Genomic DNA, 19,142 nt, shown 5'->3' with positions numbered 1-19,142 from the left:
TGTTAGTTGCCTCTGATCCATATACTCTTTGAAAGTTTCTTAGGTGCTGCAATTTAGGGCCTTTTGAAGGGGGCCGGGGAAGGAACATATTCATCACAATTGAAAGGCCCCTAATAGAGTTCAGTTGAACAAGTTTAAGTCTCACAGTTTGAGTCTGTTTTTTATTAGGTATATGCTGAAACTGTGCTTTAATACATGAGCCATTCATTACCTTTTTAAACCTCTTGTGTTTGCTGCAGGTCTAACTAATTCTTTCACATTGTTATGTCATATTTGAGGTTGGCCCAAACTCAGGCCCCTGCTGGCATTTGCTCCCTCTGTCTCCACCTCTGTTTTGTTAATGGCACGGGGTTCACACTGGCAGTGTAATTACTAACATTAGACCAAACCAAGAAAGACTCTGCGGAATGCTAACCCAATGAAGCCCGAACCGCTGTTTGGCAATCAACAGAAAAGGTGTGCCGGTGATTCCCTGCCTGGCTCTGTGTAAACTGAAGGCATATTAGTGTATTCATACAGGTGCCCCTCCCCCCGCCCCCTTCCCTCCATCCCATAAAAACACACCTGAGACCCCCTCCAAGTCAACACAATTAGCATCCTCCATGCCCTGTGGAGTTAAACTCTCTGTGCAAACACATGCATCTGACTGACAGGTAGCTTAGGCAAATGACTTGTTTGGGGAGTGGGTCGGGTCTCTTCGGGCTTACTGAAGGGCTGAGTGAATTTCAGCTGGGAGCGTTTGCATTACAGAACAGCGTGAGAAAGAGAAGCACCTGGATACAGCTCACCTGAATTCACAAAGGATATCATGTTGAGAGTGGGATTTAGAATTTCCTACATCATAGGTTTATACACCTCAGCTGGGATGTTAGATGATGTATAGAGGGGAGTATAATGTGGTAGAAATTTAGTGCAATTCAATGGTAATGTCCCCAGTCTTGTCGTACTGAAAGCAGCTGCAATGAATGAGGTGTGATCAGAAATAACTGCTATAAAAATGATGTCGTCCATCACATGTATGATTAGAGGTGACCATCTGTCACTACTGTCTTCTATTTTTTTTCTTCTAAAAGAGCTTTGCATGGTGACGGCATTGTAGTCTTCACACCACTTACTAACATAACATGTTGTATTTAGTCCTGAGTCACACAGATATTTCTGTCATTGTTCGTTTCAAGTGTCCTGTTCAGTGAGTACGCATCAGCACACAGCGAGAACCAGACTCAGTAAGACACTCCAAGCAAATAGGGTCAAAATATTTATACTTATATAAAAACTAATAAATGCAACTATAAAACTTCCTCAGTTGAATACTTATGTCAAGACAATTATTTTTGGTTTTAAAGGTTTTCCAAAATGTTATCCTTAAATATGCAAATGGTGCATTACCTTATTTCGAACCTGGCTTTGACATACTAGAGTCAAAGGTTTTTACAGAGACGATTTTGGATATATATTTTTTTAATTTAAAAATAACCCTCTCCACTTCAGTTGCACCTACATACACCAATCCTTTTAGTTTTAGTCGATGTTCTGAAGTTTTTTTAGGGGGTTTGGTCATATACTATTCATAGCCTGATTTATATAATATTTTATATACGCTAACTTTTGATGAATTTAGGAGAAAACTACAGATGCAAATACGCCGAGTTGTTAAATACACCCATAAATGTGTATTTTAGAAGTTTTCTTTCCACTGCTCTGGAGGGAGACATGCTATAAAAGTAAAATAGCTCAAAATCGACCAGTGCATGGGAAAAAAAAAAGAGATGTTTTTGCTTGCAGTGTCTTGCTTTAAAGTTTAGTCTATTTTTGGAGTACTTCAGAGATTCAAAAAAAGTTTATGTACAACTTGACGCAGGCTCAAATCTGGAGAAAGTCATGACCCATGATCCATCAGTCCTGAGCAGAAATTGAAATGTCATCCCAGAAATGTTCAGTCCTAAGACATTGCGGAACATGCAGAAGAGTTGTGATTCCAAGATTAGGGAGACTCTTATAGACAGATTATTTCTGTGCAGTCCTTCAGTAACACTTGAATTCTTGGTCATTTTCTGCTTAAACTTTAGGTCGTGGCATTGTTTTTCCATGAAAATGCTTTTCTGTTTTAATGTCAGTGATTATTTTAGTGATTTATGTTCAAGTTTGTCTTTTGTCAGTTGCTGTGTTGTAAATAAATGAAGTAAAATTAATAAAGGGGGAAATTCCTGTCAGAAAAAAAAAAAAAAGAACGTAGGATCCAATAAACTCAAAAGTTTCACCTCACTATGAAATTAGCCATTGTGTTATCTTTCAAAAACCCGAGGAATGTCTTCAAAGCATTTTCTATATGGGCCAGTAGATCCCATTACTCATCTCTGGAGAAGTTTAGTTTGGGGTCCTGTCACTTTGAAAGGGGCTGTAGGTTTGGTACAATGTGTGATGGGCCAGGGTCTCCAAGCTGCACAGACAGAGGAAGAGAGCGGGAGGTGGGCGTGGTATTATGTCCTAATAGGCCAATCTGGACAGATGAACCGATAGCAGCATCTGCCTGCTTTGTCAATAGAGGAGAATTTAATGGAAGAGCTGAGCTCCAAACGTTCAGCGGGACCAGATGAGGACAGAGATGGATGGCTGAGGGGTCACAGGCTTCTTCTGGCCAACGGGTCTAGCTTCTTATCTTTGACTCTCACTGGCCAATCGATTGGTTGTGGGGCATTAGTCATCAACGAAACCCAGCTCACCGCTTTCTTCTCCATCTCTGGCCTACAGGCAGAGCATTGTCAGTCTTCATGTATGTGCCAATGTATGGAGATGGATGAACGTTCAGAGATAAGTCAGACTATCAGATAAGTTCATAAAGGTCATCTGGATTTGCAACTGCAACTTTGTTCAAATATTATGGGATGTTTAGGGAGTGATGCAGATCGATTTTCTTTTCTATTCTGTCTCGGTTGAGATAGTTTTTTCTTTCCTTTTTTGTCAGTTGTTACTTTGGAGCTTCTGAGTGTTGAGGAAGAACTGTCCAAGTAGCTCTCTGCCTTTGTGCTTGTGCTGTGTTGTTTGTGTCAATGGTAAAATTCAGAAGTTAGTGCAGGTGCATGAAAGCTTTCATAAACTGCATTGGTTGAATCGCTAATGGTCAGAAAAAGTCATTCTCTATGTCTAGATAAGAATGAAAAGGTTTTTTAACCAGGTCATAAGCAGGTGTGAAAAATAACCTGTGAGGATTTTGCAAATTAGGACCAAGCAATATTTACACAGCCCAAGAATCACAGAAGCAACACATGAAACAACCTCTTCTGCTTCCCAAAAACGTCCATAAAAAAGGAGCTTTGATTTTGAAGATGTGTGCAGTTCAGTTTACTTTCTCCTCTGAGAGGACAATAAAACAAGGGAGCTCAACAGCACATTGCTCTAAACAGTCTCTATGTACATAATATGCAGCTTCCTGTATTGCCTCATCAAGTTGATTAGATGCCAGAAATTGTGCAAGTAATTAGGGCTCTAGCCATAATATTCTTGTCAATGTGGAACTTTGCTCCAACAGAAACCAGCATTACATAAACCAGAAAGCATTAAAGTCAGACGTACAGTGCATCCGGAAAGTATTCACAGCGCTTCACTTTTTCCACATTTTGTTATATTACAGCCTTATTCCAAAATGGATTAAATTATTTTTTTTCCCTCAAAATTCTACACACAATACCCCATAATGACAACGTGAAATAAAAAATTTTGAAATTTTTGCAAATCTATTAAAAATCAAAAATGAAAAAATTACATGTACATAAGTATTCGCAGCCTTTGCCATTGCACTCAAAATTGAGCTCAGGTGCATCCTGTTTCCACTGATCATCCTTGAGATGTTTCTACAACTTGATTGGAGTCCACCTGTGGTAAATTCAGTTGATTGGACATGATTTGGAAAGACACACACTGTCTATATAAGGTCCCACAGTTGACAGTGCATGTCAGAGCACAAACCAAGCCATGAAGTCCAAAGAATTGTCTGTAGACCTCCAAGACAGGATTGTATCGAGGCACAGATCTGGGGAAGGGTACAGAAAAATGTCTGCAGCATTGAAGGTCCCAATGAGCACAGTGGCCTCCATCATCCGTAAATGGAAGAAGTTTGGAACCACCAGGACTCTTCCTAGAGTTGGCCGCCCGGCCAAACTGAGCGATCGGGGGAGAAGGGCCTTAGTCAGGGAGGTGACCAAGAACCCGATGGTCACTCTGACAGAGCTCCAACGTTGCTCTGTGAAGAGAGGAGAACCTTCCAGAAGGACAACCATCTCTGCAGCACTCCACCAAGCAGGCCTGTATGGTAGAGTGGCCAGACGGAAGCCACTCCTCAGTAAAAGGCACATGACAGCCCACCTGGAGTTTACCAAAAGGCACCTGAAGGACTGTCAGACCATGAGAAACTAAATTCTTTGGTCTGATGAAACAAAGATTGAACTCTTTGGCCTGAATGCCAAGCGTCATGTTTGGAGGAAACCAGGCACCGCTCATCACCTGGCCAATACCATCTCTACGGTGAAGCATGGTGGTGGCAGCATCATGCTGTGGGGATGTTTTTCAGTGGCAGGAACTGGGAGACTAGTCAGGATGGAGGGAAAGATGAATGCAGCAATGTACAGAGACATCCTTGATGAAAACCTTCTCCAGAGCGCTCTGGACCTCAGACTGGGGCGAAGGTTCATCTTCCAACAGGACAACGACCCGAAGCACACAGCCAAGATAACAAAGGAATGGCTTCGGGACAACTCTGTGAATGTCTTTGAGAGGTCCAGGCAGAGCCCAGACTTGAACCCGATTGAACATCTCTGGAGAGATCTGAAAATGGCTGCGCACCGACGCTCCCCATCCAACCTGATGGAGCTTGAGAGGTCCTGCAAAGAAGAATGGGAGAAACTGCCCAAGAATAGGTGTGCCAAGCTTATAGCATCATACTCAAAAAGACTTGAGGCTGTAATTTCTGCCAAAGGTGCTTCAACAAAGTATTGAGCAAAGGCTGTGAATACTTATGTACGTGTTATATTTTCGTTCTTTATTTTTAATAGATTTGCAAAAAATTTAAACAAACTATTTTCACTTTGTCATTATGGGATATTGCATGTAGAATTTTGAGGAAAAAATTAATTTAATCCATTTTGGAATAAGGCTGTAACATAACAAAATGTGTAAAAAGTGAAGCGCTGTGAATACTTTCCAGATGCACTGTATAAAATATCACTGCTCACCAAGTAAAAGCTTGTTGAAGATGCTGTAACTAAGATACAATGAAATGCATCCTCAATCTCCCATATGTGCAATATTCAAATAGATGAATCTATAAGACTGCAACTGTTAAAAAGCTATATAAGACGTCCGACAGGGGGACGGGGAGAACCTGACTGGGCCGCAGACAGAAATCATGGTGCCCTGCAGGGTTGCCATTAGAGTAAAAGACAAGGGGAGCCAAAAGGATGTCTGCACTCCAGGGATCTAATCCAGTACTCCGCTTAGGAAAAGACGAGTTTTGCTGCTCCTGAGATCCTTCAGGTTCCGGTAGGTGGCTTATTCCATCAACTATTAGTCATCCCCGCAGCTTGGCTACTTGAGTGGCTGAATTAAGCTCAGGAGCATTAACTATGGTCACATTAGTCAAATAGAAAAGTCAGCAGGGGCACCTTTTTTCTACTTGGTTACCTTTATTGTTTCGGGTTTTTTTGTTTGGACGTTAATAACGTCCAAATCCTGACTTAGTCCCAAAGATCTTTTCATACAATGTCAACCACAAAAAAGAAGATTGAAAGACTCTGCATGTGCTAACAAACTGCCTAAGTGGCATAGTCAGTCAGTTGTGAATGCTGGCCACTGTTGATACTAGAATCATGTGTAGGGCCACTGTCTTACTCATTATTGGTCTCCTCTGAGTTGGTTGACCTATGAGCATCTGCTCAGTGCTCTTTTTAGAGGAGTTTTTACTGCCTCACCTTTTAAGCCTGGTTTCAGAGTCAGCCCTCTTCTCTTATCTGGAAGCTTTGAGCGGCTGCATGAGAGTGAAATTAATTGTGTGTTAAGCAGAGTGGAATTAATGGCTTGCACTGAAACCCGTGGCCACGGCCGGCTTAGCTGTTCGCAGAGCCCCCTGATCCTGCTTGTTACAGGAGCTCGGCCATTGTAGATGGTGAGATGGTTGTGTGGTTTCGGCCTCTTGTCTCTGTCTCTTTTGTCTTTTTGGGGGGTGTGCAGGGACCTCTCCTTTTGTCTGCCTTCATGTTCCTTTCAGGTGGTATCACAGCTGGCCCCTTTAATTCTCTCAGGACATCATGTGACCCTACCCCCCAGGAGGCTACTGTAAACACACTATCTCACAAATTCAGTACAAACAGGTGCTTCTCACATTTTAAACATTGTAACTTGTAATAACTTATTCATTTGATCATATTCGAAGCTAGAACTTGTAGTCGCATACGTTTTTCCTAACAAGTGCTGATAATCGGGCAAGTACCGAACATGTTTGTGTACATTGTATCTTCCTTGCCCGATCATTTTCCAGTTGGCAACCAAAGTCTCATCAACAATGTGTGAGTCAGGTCTCCAAATGCATCAGGTTGTCCCTGGGAATCCCCAGCATGTGTTGTCTAGCCATCTGCCCACTCTAAAGATGCTGACTCATTGAGCTCCACAAATAAAACTACTATACAGTTAGACAATTACCCTAAACAGCTTGGTAATGGGTTTATGGTGACTGGAGTGACGGCCGGCAAAATAAAACTACAGGATCCCCACAAAAGCCTTACATGGCTGTAAATATGTATTAACCAGAAAATGGGCCTTGTGTGGGATCATTTAGAAGAGACAAAGACTAACCCTCAGACAAAGAGGCAAGACAGCAGTGAGAAAGAGGGGATTCTACTTAGCTAATGAGTTGTTCCATAGAGATGTAAAAAGGTGGGTCTTTAGGAAGAGCGATTACCCCGCTGGTTGGGCCTGATAGACTGTAAAGTGTGGAGGTCCAGCCACTATGCCCACTGTCCATTGTGACCATGCTAATTCGCCAGGGCCCCCAGTTATGCCTCAGAGGATTTTTTTTTTTTTTTTTTTGTATTGTGGCGTGAGGCAAGAAGAGGAACAAAGTCATTATTGGAGGGAAACTCTGATAAACCAGCGAGCAGAAAGAGGCTTTGTTAAGTGCTCATCCTTCAGGAGTCTCAAAGAGAAGCACCCTCCTCCAGCCACAAATAAAAATAAAACTTCTAACATAAGCGATGAAGGACCTGCCCATTTCCCTCAGGGTCCTTCAGCGTCAAGGGCCATGTCAGACAGTTCCTCCTCTACCCCAGGAGAAGTGGTCAGCCATTAAGAGGAATTGACAGTGAAACCCTTGTGTCAAGTGAACATCATACAAGGAGACTGACATCAAAACACGCAGACCTGCCTTCTTCTGTATGTTTCACAAGGACTTCTTGGAAATAATGAACAAAAAAGAAATATTCCCAGTGATGCAATTTCTCCAATTGGGAACGCAATGAAAACGCAAGACTAGAGAAACAACTACAAAACACAAGAAAAATTCTTAAACCATCAGTAAAATACAATAAAGGTATACGTTTGTATCCTCCAACCACTATGTTTGAGTTGTCCGAAATGGTGCAGCTCTTGTGCTTTCCCAACAGATGTTTTTTGCCCAATCTCTTCATTATTACATTTAAATGGCTGAATTAGGGGGATATCAGTTTTTTTGTGTTGGGGAAAGATGGGGACTTGGGGATTATACCGCTGATTGAAATGTAAAACAGCTATTGCAATTACCCATAACCTCAGCGCGAACTTTGCCTGAAACAATGCAACTAGTTTCAAAGGCTAAGAGGCAGGCACATCCCTCAGAGGCACGGCTAAATAACAAGAAGGCATCATTAAAGGTAAAGGAAGGGAAAAGAAGATTTTTTTATTTTTTTTTTGTAATCTTTCCTCAGTGATATGGGCAACAGAGGAGCTCCCTCAACCAAATACCTTTTTAAATCTTCTTTTCGTGGGTAATGAAATCATTTAAAATGAAATGGGAGGCCAGGTCAGTTTGTGATTTATGAATTTCAATATCAAAGCGGGAAAAAAAGACTTATTCAGTGAACAGACAACTGAGATTTAATACGTTGCGACGGCAAAGTGTTAATATGAAAGAATTTAACACATTAATAATAATATGAGGAAAATGTACAATTATTCTCAGAGGTGTTCTCCCTGGATTGGTTTTATCAGTTGTGTGTGGATTACTCCTCCCTGACCCGCCATGTTGTGGCATTTCATCGAGCTGTGAAAGCTGTGTTCAGCCTCGGACAAAGCTGGATTACACAGATATTTGCATGTTAATGTCCCCAATAGAATCCGGCACAGAACCGATATGGGATCAGAGACACTGCTACCTTTTAAAAGAGCCCTGTGCCCCCCCCCCCTCCCCCCCCCCTCCTCACCACCCCTTTTTTTTTTTTTTTTTTTTTTTTTTTTTTTTTTAAACCAGGGAGGTCTTTTGACTGTTGGAATTAGCCAAGTGCACTGTGTCGGAGGGATGGGGGCTCACTACCACACACACACACATACACTTTGGACACACATAATCTCACCCTCCTTGATTGTCCCAGATGGATAGGTTTCTCGCTCTGTTTTGATGTTCGCTGCTGTCCCCTTAATTCCAGCCTTTAATCACTCCGTGTGTCAGCGCGGGGACCTCAGCTTGCCCTCAACCCACTTGAGAACGACCTCGATCCTCCTTCAAATCTGCTCTGCCGGCAGCCCCAGTATGAAGAGCAGATGTGGGACATGAGCCAATCTTCTCCCTGAGGTGTTTGCCATCTCCATCCTCTCTGTCAACACACTGCTTTCTCTGCCACTCTGTCACTCTCACAATAAAGAGGCAGAGCTCTTTTGTCTGAGAAGAGTTTAGACGGAGAATACAAACTCTGTCCAACACAGATTGAGCTCGCTCGATGTCAGAGGGGGTCGTTTGATGTTTGATCCGCTGTTGCCATTTGTGCTTTAAAAGGCCTAACCGTTTGTGCCTTGAGTTGTGTCCCTAACAAGTATTCTTTGGTCTGGTGTTTGCATGGATTTGCATAACCGGCCAGAAGATGAGCTTTAACGAAGAAGTGGGTTTGGGTGTATTTACGTTTGGAGTGAATTGTTCAGCATGTTGATCAATAGATCACAAATGTTGAGCAGCTTATAGCGAGGAGTTGTTCAAGTCTTTCTACTTGGAAGTCTTGTTGGTACCTGCAGATAGCATGTTAAATAGTATCATTAGCTGAACTTCTTCTACATTTGAATACCAAAATTGGTGAAAGGCATTAAAAAAAGAAAAGGAGTTTTTCTAGTTTGGGCCACCAGCAATTTTGGTCTCTCACTCCCTCAGTGACACACATTCACTTCATAATCCTGGTCGTGTTGTTGCAAACCAGCTGAAAATATTGTATTTATGTTATTTACCTAATTTATGAGCCCCTGTTTCTTTTCAGCTCAGTGTGAGAGTCTCTACTGTGTTTTGCGTGTTGCAGGTTGCTCTTTCTGTCCTCTGATGTCTGTGTTTCAACTGCTGCTGCACTGACACGGTGTGGAACAGACACAGGTGAAGGAGAGCGAGGGGAGATTGTCCATTTGTTAATCGATAGCGTCATTCTCTCAGACAGATTAACAAATAAATAAATAAAAAATGCTGAAATGGGTCGCTAAATATAGTTGGCCGATTGTTTATGTATCTAGGAGGCCCGTCCAATTAAGTCTACGTATGGGAATCACTGTCTAATGGTATGCAGGTTCGGAAAATCTTTGACGGTCCAATAGGTAAAGAATAGTCAACATTATTTGGACCATAATATAAAAATCGTTATTTCTATATTATTAGTTTCATCTTTTAAAATCTCAGTAAATATGACATGTTAGAATGAATATTCACAAAGGGTGCAATGTCACATTCTTGGTTCATTCCATATTCAGCCCCAGTTTTTACACCCATAATCTTTGCTCTTATTTTTGCTGTAAGGATTTCATTTGAATCACATAAACAAGCTATTGCTTTGTACTTAAGACTGCCTCTGGTGGTTGAATGCACTTTACCTTTCTGTTTGTTGCAGTCCCTCCAGAGCCTCTCCCTTTGGCCTACACTGCATCTCAGCTGACTTTGTATTAACATGTAAATTACTGACAAAAGTCACCTGATTTTTGGGAAGATAGATGGTTGTAGTGTTGTTCAATCTTCTTAACTCAGTCTTCTTAAGTGATGCCTGTAAATGTGGTTGAGGACCGACAGCCACGTATCTTCTCTTACTGGGCAGCACAAGGGTCTTATTGAGTTGAACAACCCCTAAAATGGGTGCTACTGTTTGGAGAAGGAAGCTGTGACGCAAACCACTGCCTTTAGCCTGAAGGTGTGAAACACATTAACACCTCTTAAGCCCAGTGACACACCTACCTGATGTGTACGGAAACGCCACAATGTAGCAGCAGGAGCTTTTAACCTAGACAGCTACATCACAAGGCAATGCTGCATCAGCTGACCCACATTTCACGGTAACGTGACAGGCAGGGGTTTGTGTGTGATAACATCTGTGGTAATGAGCGTTGAGATGATGAGTCCGGTCTTGTGACCTGACTGGATACTTTACAGTCTCCCCCTGGCTATGCTCTAGTTGAAGGTTTAGTTCAATGGTGGCTAAAAGCAATAAGTTCTGATCATGTGGCTGGGTGTTTTGATGCAGGCAGGAGGTCGGTGAGGGCTGAGATGACAATTTGGAGAAAGAAAAAAAAAGAAGAAAATCCCCACAGGACCCTTTCATAGAAGAAAAGTAGCAGCTCTTAGATCTTATGATCTAAGAAAACTGATGATGGGATGTCATTTTGTGGGCGAAAAGCAGCTCGATGTGATGGGAGTGATCAGTTCATATGTTTTAACCATTTTTTTTTTTTTTATTGTGTTGCTGTTTTGTGGATTTTTTTTAAAGTTATGCCTTCTGGTATAAAATACCACAATTACCACAAAGGTTTTTCTGGTTTAAAATGTGCTTAAAGGCATGTATCTGATAATACGATGAAGATGAGCACATGCTGGGACATTGCTGCATGAAATACTGATTTTGTGTGAACCCACTAAGGAAATCGATTCTTCTAGTTCACTATCTTGTCTGACACCTGGTCACGGTGCTTCACTTCCATCTCAGATCTTTAATTGCACTGCTTAACATGTACCTTCCTGTGGCAGGCAGAGGCGTGTGGCATGTTAGTAAAGGAGTTGGAGAGAGGCGATGAGGTGCACCTGCGGCAATTACACCTCATGCACCTAAATGTGTCTCTGCTCCCACACACAGTGGTCCATGCTGCATTTCAGACTGGTTGGAAAGATGGAAACGAATCCCAAGATTACGAAGATATACTTTGAGATCAATCTGTTAAAAATTCAAAACATAAAGTTGATCATATTTTATAACAAGGTAGTTTGAACTGGTAAGAACTGACACAATGTTAGCCATGTTTTAGTATGAAAACTCAAAATATAGTAAAATACTCTACTGCGGGCGTCTGAGCAGGACGATTCAAATGTCCAAGGGTTTTGATTCTTTAGAAAGTAAGTGATAAGTAATTAGTCAAAAGTTTTCTACTTGCTGTACTGTCGAGGGTTAATGTGTCGTGTTTTCTAACAAATATGGCTGCACGTCATACTCTGGACAATTAATGTGAAACCTGTAGAAATGCGCTGTGCCTGTCAGCTCAGCTCAGCCGTGATTAGTTAGTTGTCGATGATTAATCTGATAGATGTTCTGACGCTAACTTTAGTTTCAGCCTTTGTTCACGTATATTTTTGTGTAGACTTTTTGTTGCAAATTAATAGTACCGCAGATGAAACTGGCAGTTTCTTTTATCTTATTTCCTCCTACCTCTTAAGAAATCAGAATTTACTACAGCTGCTATTTATCGTGGTTATGGTTGGTCATAAAGGAGATGATAAGTACGCCTTTAAAGTGCGTCACATCCATACTGTTGATGTAATGGCTGTTTAACGTCTGTGTCTACTCCAAGTTTAGTGTGCAAGTGGCTGCTGATTGCCAAACGCAGGCCAGGTCTCCTCCCCACGGACACGTCTAGAGGCTGGTGTAACACAAGGCCAAGACCTGGCTGCTCATACGCCATCTTTGCCGTCCTCTTCTCCACTGCTGCTTTCCCGTCTCCTTTCATGCTTTTTCTTTGTTCTGTTGTATTTTATGAGGTAGTGTGAAGATGGTCATTTTGGGTGAGAGGTGGCTGGATCACGAGGGGAGTGGAGTGTGCCGTCCATCAGACGGCTCGGCCCTCGCTGTCTCCTGATGATGACATCACTGGAGCCAGGCACGCAGCGCACACACACAAACACACACTCGCAGACACACGCACGTCTCGTGTCGCCTCGCCTCAGGCTGCTTGTCTACCAGGCTGCACAGGTGACTCACAGTGGCCCTGATGGAGTGTGTCACCATGGAGTCTGGTGTCTGCATTAGTCTGGGTGTGTGTGGCGTCAGCGTGTGTGTGTGTGTGTGTTTGTGTGTACAGCTGAATGCAATGGTGAAATGGAGCATGATTTACCTACTGACCCCCTAGAGCGCACCTCCCTTATGAACTCATCTGTGACTCAACTAATAGCTAAACCTGCCACCGATTTAGCTGCGGCCTCATCACCTCACGACCCCACTGCAGGTTTATTGGGGCACAGCGGAGTGTGCATCACCCAGCTGGCATCTAGAAAGGAGCGGGTGCTGAGTAGGAAGGTGTGTGTGCGCGCGCTCATGCGTGCATTTTTTGGTTGCCTTTAGGAGGCCTCGCTCGGTGAAATCAGTGTGAGCATCCTCTGATGGCAGTTACAGCCAACAGACATGAGGGATCACTAATCGTCTGGAGCCCTTTGCACAAGACATTACTAATGAGTGATCAGTCTGTTTTACAGCCATCTGGTGACAAGACATTCATATGACTGCAGTTCTCTGGGAGCGCCATATGTTTCAGCGCTTTGAGCAGTGGAATGGCAGTGACGTTAGATTTAATTGCGACACAGAAGCACATTTTACTTTATGGCCTGATATTATTAACTGTGTGTGTGTGTGTGTGTGTGTGTGTGTGTGTGTGTGTGTGTGTGTGTGTGTGTGTGTGTGTGTGTGTGTGTGTGTGTGTGTGTGTGTTAAATGGTCGGTTAGACTTGTGAGGGGTCAAAGTTCTGTCTTATCGTGTAGTGCGGGTGAACCTGCCCGCCTGCTGTTGGATGATGTTTGTAGTCCTTATCAGGCTTTGCAGCAGCCAAGTGCACACACACACACTACCACACACACACACACACACACACACACACACGCTCTAAACATACACGTATCTGCCCTCTTGATTGCTTTAGTGGAAGAAACTGCACGCAAACTGAACAAACATGTATTCTCACACACATACACACACACACACACACACACACACACACACACACACACACACACACACACACACACACACACATAAACACACACAGTTCCTCTGGCCTCAGTCTTTTCCCACACTGATAGAGATCAGCAGCATGCCATAAAGCACAGTCTTGGATCACAGGGCACAGCAGAGGCCCTCCTCTCCACTCTCAGCCCACTTAGATCACTTGCGGCTCGCAGGGCTGATAAGATGACCACGGTGCCTCCCTCACCCGCTGCAGTACCTCCTCCCCTGTCTGCCTCTCCTCACCCACTCCTCCCACTTTTTTCTCAGTGCCACCTTGTCTTCACCTTTCTGCTTCGTCATCCTCTTAAATTATTAATCACTTCCCCTAAACAAGTCTGCCAGAGCAATTAAATGCCTGCTAGCTCTTCCAATGAATGCTTTAAGAGCTATAATCCAAATCACGGCTAGATCAATCACCTAGCAAGACATTATACTGGTCATTTCATATCGATATAAAACAGAGCATCACCAGCTATAACTCTACTGTTTCCTTGATCTCATCGTCACACAATGAGCATGACCTCAGCTGCAAGAAAAAAAAAGTTTCTGCCCCCACGTACCTCACCTACAAGCTGAAATATCTGAGCTATTTCTATGATGTCATGACTTTATGTCCAATTAATGGATAGCAGTAGAAAATGAGATTGTTTAAACTCAGTTCTGCAGGTTATTTACTGGTGTTTGAGCATGTCCAGCCCTTTACCGGTTGTAAATAATCTGCCCTCTCTTGACCCTTGCAGCTCTATTAAAGCCACACTTCCACTGGCAGGAAAGCTAAGTGGGCTTTATTGGAGCGTGCAGTGCAAGTTTCAGCCTTTACAAATTATATTTAATTGAGTGTTTGTGTTGTAGACAGGAGTTTGTCAAACAAAGGTCATGTAAATATAGATATTTTATGTAATTCACACACTTTCCTTACTTTATTAGCTCAGTGCTGTTGAAGCTCGTAGACAGAGGGAATGATGAACTTCTGTACAGAGAGAATGCAGGTGGTTTCGGTTCTTTTGAGGTTGTGATGGATCCTCCCGTCCTCCCCAAGCAAAGCACTTGGAGAGGCAAAGTTACTAATACTTGCATGCAAATGTTTTTACAGACTTTTCAAACTATTTTTGCTGTCTTTGGCAAAAAATTACATCTCCTTTCAACTGTACCATCTGTTCATAGTATGAATTTTGAGAAACAAAACGTCATTAGTAGCAGCAACATCCTCCAATAATCTACATTTCTTGATCATCGTCAAAACCACAGCCACGTCTCATTCTGTTTGACTAAGAGGTCTTCGCTTCATTGCCAGTAGGGCCTTCGGGGGTTGTGTGAAGTGGAGGTGGTCATCTCATCACTCAACGGTATGTGGGGTGTGTAGCGTCTTATCAGTCAGTGCATACAGTCACAGCATACAGCATAAAGGAGCCAAGGGAGTAAAAGGAAATGACTCCTGCAATTATTCACCGTTCTCATTAACCCTCTGACAGGACACACAAAGCTGCCCAACAGCTCCAAAAAAAACTCATACTGTATGTAAAGGATGCACTCCTGCAAGTCGAAGTGTGCTTTGAGTTTTGATTGGCTCCTCCAGTCACTACAACACAACAGAGAAAAACTGCAGCTATTTAGATTTTTAAGTGACAGTTGAAGCTCTGATTTGTGGTCTGTGCATATGATTATTTAACAGTGGCACTAAAAATCAGTGTAAATATCCATAATTGAATCAGCTCAAGGTTAATAAAAACTCTGTAGTGATTGCCCTGTCGCTGACCGGTAATACAGCATGACAGCTTTATTTATCTTAATCGCTCACTCACAACTGTTCAGTCTGCTCCTCTCTGGCAAGATTTGACATTTGCTGTTCTGAAAACTTGTTGATTTACTTTTCTTGCCAAAATCTCCAGGATGAGAGTAAAAGAGTTGAGTTTTATTTCACTACAACTGACAACCAGTGTTTGTTTGTAATTAATAGAAGAATGCAGTTGGCTGTTAATATTCACCACGTTCCAAGAAGAAAATACAGAAACCGAAATGCATCAGCAGAAAATCCAGGAAGAAGAAAGTACCTTTCACACTGTTGACTGAAAACATTCAGAGAAGTGAAGTGCAGAACTTCCACTGCAGCATCAACAACGTCCCCAGAATCAAAATGTGTGGCATTAAAACACTTATAAAATCAAATCTGCATACGTTTTCAAGAAAAAGCAATCCGGGTTGATGTTTCAGAGTTTGTAGTGTTGCACTGGTCTTGCATGCCACTTCATCAACATTTTACACTGCAGTGCTGCTGTGATGATGTATGCCGGTCAAATTGTTTCAACTTTACCACAGACAGATTAAGACAGCAGGATCGTTTCTGAAGAAGTCAAACATAATATTAAAGAGCCACAAAGAAACCTGCAACTGTGCACGTCTGCATTACTTTCTCCTGCCGAAGTGCAAACATGTTGGATAAAACGGCATGTGTTGGAGAAGACTGCAGTGGGTGGGTCACATGAAAGGCCAATGACCACCCCGACTTGATTGTTATGGAAGGGTGTGCGTGTGCGCGTGTGAGAGAGTGTGTGCCTGTGATGATGGGGATTCCCAGCACCAGCCGCAGAGCCAGATATGGGAGTGTGGGAATGAGACTGAGGGCTGGCAGGCTAACAAGGTCTAACACAGGAGGGGGAGGCCCAAACCAATATAGCACAGAGACTGCTTATTCAACCAGCAGAGAGAGCCAGGACCGTGTGTGTGTGTGTGTGTGTGTGTGTGTGTGTGTGTGTGTGTGTGTGTGTGTGTGTGTGTGTGTGTGTGTGTGTGTGTAACCCTTGGCCACTTATCCCACCCACTGGTTCGGTTAAATTGCACCCATCCTTGGACTTGCAGTGGTATAACACACACACACACACACATTATTCTTCCTGCTGTCTTTTTCTCCCAGGAATATTTGTATTTTATTTCAGTTGGGGTATTTGGCGCAGCCTTTGCGTTGATGTGGAGAAGGGAGATTTGGACGAGTTGCGGATCTGCTCTTGGCGCCTGGCTCGCACTCAGTATTGCTGTGTGTGTGTGTGTGTGTGTGTGTGTGTGTGTGTGTGTGTGTGTCTGTGTCTGTGTGTGTCTGTGTGTGTGTGTCTGTGTGTGTGCGCGCACGCTCAGAGATGGTACTTTGCAAACACGGTGAGGAATGAATGAATGAATGAAATGCCTGAATACATTCACCAATATCTCATCCACATAATGGTGTGTTTGATTTATTGTGTTCAGGCTTTAAAAAGTGAGCACATCTTTTCTGCTAATGTTAGTGCAGGCTGAGTACACAGACAAATCCATTTCAAAGGAGAATATAAAGGAGACACTTGGCTTGTTGACTGCTGAAAAGCAGAATAAGCTGGTCATGTGTTGGGTTCACGTTTGGTGATTGGAGATAGATCCCACAGGGCTGATATGTAGATCTGAGGCGCTGAACAGGGGTCAGCTTTAGCTTGTGACACTCTGGTTGTCACGGTCAGGAAACAGCAGATCTGCCAGTCGTCCCTCAGCTGCAAGACAGATCAGGCGGGCTGAGGCCTGCTTATGTCATCAGTACAGTGTGTGTAAGAGTAAGCGTGGGTGTGTGTGGGTGTGTGTCTCAGCAGAAGACATGTTTTATGGCATGTGGGTGAAGCACAGCAGGTGTAGGGAGTGTATTTTTAGGCCCTGTTGTGGAGGCGAACGGGATGATTGACAGACATGTTGTAAAACCTGCTGACTAAAGAAACAAAAACGCAGACAAACAAGGAAAAACCGAGGTAAGGTGTAATAAGCGCGGATGAATATGGCTGTTACAGTGGGAGGCAAGCTCTCCGTTTACACTGCACAGAAAATGATCTAAAATCAGAATTTTACTTCCTCGCTTTCCACGACATGGAACCGATCAGATTTACACGGTGAAGACAAATATGACCAAAATTACAACAACACAGACGGATGCGGATAAAAGGCAACAGAAAGCAAAGACCAAATACAGACAAGAAATGGGAGAAGGGTTGCTTGAAATATTTTACTGACACGTAATGTCAATGCCAGGACACTCATCTGATTTGATTTTAGACCCCCCCAAAAAAGAGAGTGGAAAGATGAACAAATCGTCACAGGAAAGTGACCAGACGGGGCTGTTGGCTAGAAGCGCGTGGAGATACAACGTTGATGTGTTAGGCGCAAATTTTCTGTTTGGAATACGAACTTTGCAGTTTGCAAGGTTTGCACTTGATATTAGACAGATTTATAGTTGAATTTGTCATTTCTAGCAACTATCAAGCATTTTTTTTTTTGGCAAGCATCAGAGACCAGCCGCAGCTCCGGATCCTCAAAGCAATAAAAGCGGGCGTACACAAAGAGAGGAAGATGTCAGTGTTTGTGTTTAAGAGAAAGAAGCAGAGAGAGTGAAACGGGAGACAGAGAAACAGAGAAACAGAGAGAAAGAGCAGCCTTCCCTCCTTCTCGGGGTATCTTGGCGGTTGCTGATGAGGAGTCGAGGAGGTTGCCTGTGTGTGTGTGTGTGTGTGTGTGTGTGTGTGTGTGTGCGCGCGCGCGTGTGCGTGCGCGTGCGTGCAGGGGCTTGGTGTTGGCATAGAAACTGTCTGCAGGAAGTGGCAGTTCCAGGCGGAGCTCCGCTGGCAGACGCTTGCCGCTCACTTCCTGTGCGCTGTGAGGGAGGCAGGCACGCGCATGAGCACACGCGCGCACACACGCATGCACACACACTCGCACGGGGTTGGAGCGGGGCACGGCGCTCGCCTGGAGAGTGATCCAACGAAATGAGGGAGCGAAGGAGGGAGGCGCGGAGGGAAGGCGAGAGGGAGGAGGGAGTTCAGCAGAGAGCAGCACTTTCCCACAGTCTGGGGATTTGACACATGGCTCTCACACATTCCTCAGCCCTGCGGCCGACTGAGCACCGGCACTCAGGGAAAGGAGGGAGACACAGACAGACAGACAGACAGACAGAGAGGAAGGTTCCACCCTCGGTGCTTGCAAACAATACGGAGTTATGGAAGGCAAGGAGTGTGTTTGCGCGTGTGTGTGTGTGTGTGTGCGCGTGCGTGTGTGTGTTTTAACATGTGTTTGCCTCATGCTCCAGCATTTAACCCTTTCTTCGTGGTGTTTGACTCATCGGGCGGCCACCGTGCAGAGGATAGCCGCCTGTTTCACTGAGCTGCTCCAGCTGTGCTGTTCAGCCCGTTGCCAGCAAGAGTACAAACACATGAATGACTTTTTAAACACATTCAGATCTTTTTTTTTTACTTCCTGGTCTGTGTTGATGCGGCAGAGACCGGCGTGTTAATGTGTTATGATAAGAGGGCTTTTGTTTGTGTATCTCCAGTAATTTCTCTGTGCAGCCTGACATCCTGCTGCAGTCCTGTTGTCATCCTTAAGATATCAAAGTTAAAACGCGTCACACAGCTCCTCTGCAGTACGCTTTAATATTTTCTCGGATTCATCGTGGTGGTGCCTGAGTTGCTTCGAGCTTTCTTGTTACTTTTCTGTGACCGGTCGTCTGAGTTATAGATCACCATTCGTTATACAAGACAACATTGCCGTTATCTTTTTGCAATACATGTACAAAATATATAATTTAGTCCGAACGGATACAAAAATGTGGAGGAGAGATACAAATGATCCTGAATATTAAAAAAAACAAAACGTGCTGCACATTTAGTGACTATGATGTA

Source organism: Embiotoca jacksoni, unplaced genomic scaffold (genome assembly GCF_022577435.1).
Source record: "Embiotoca jacksoni isolate LCO1_2020_lvr unplaced genomic scaffold, fEmbJac1.0.p SCAF_19, whole genome shotgun sequence".
Taxonomy (NCBI): domain Eukaryota; kingdom Metazoa; phylum Chordata; class Actinopteri; family Embiotocidae; genus Embiotoca; species Embiotoca jacksoni.
Note: the sequence above shows the minus strand (reverse complement) of the source record.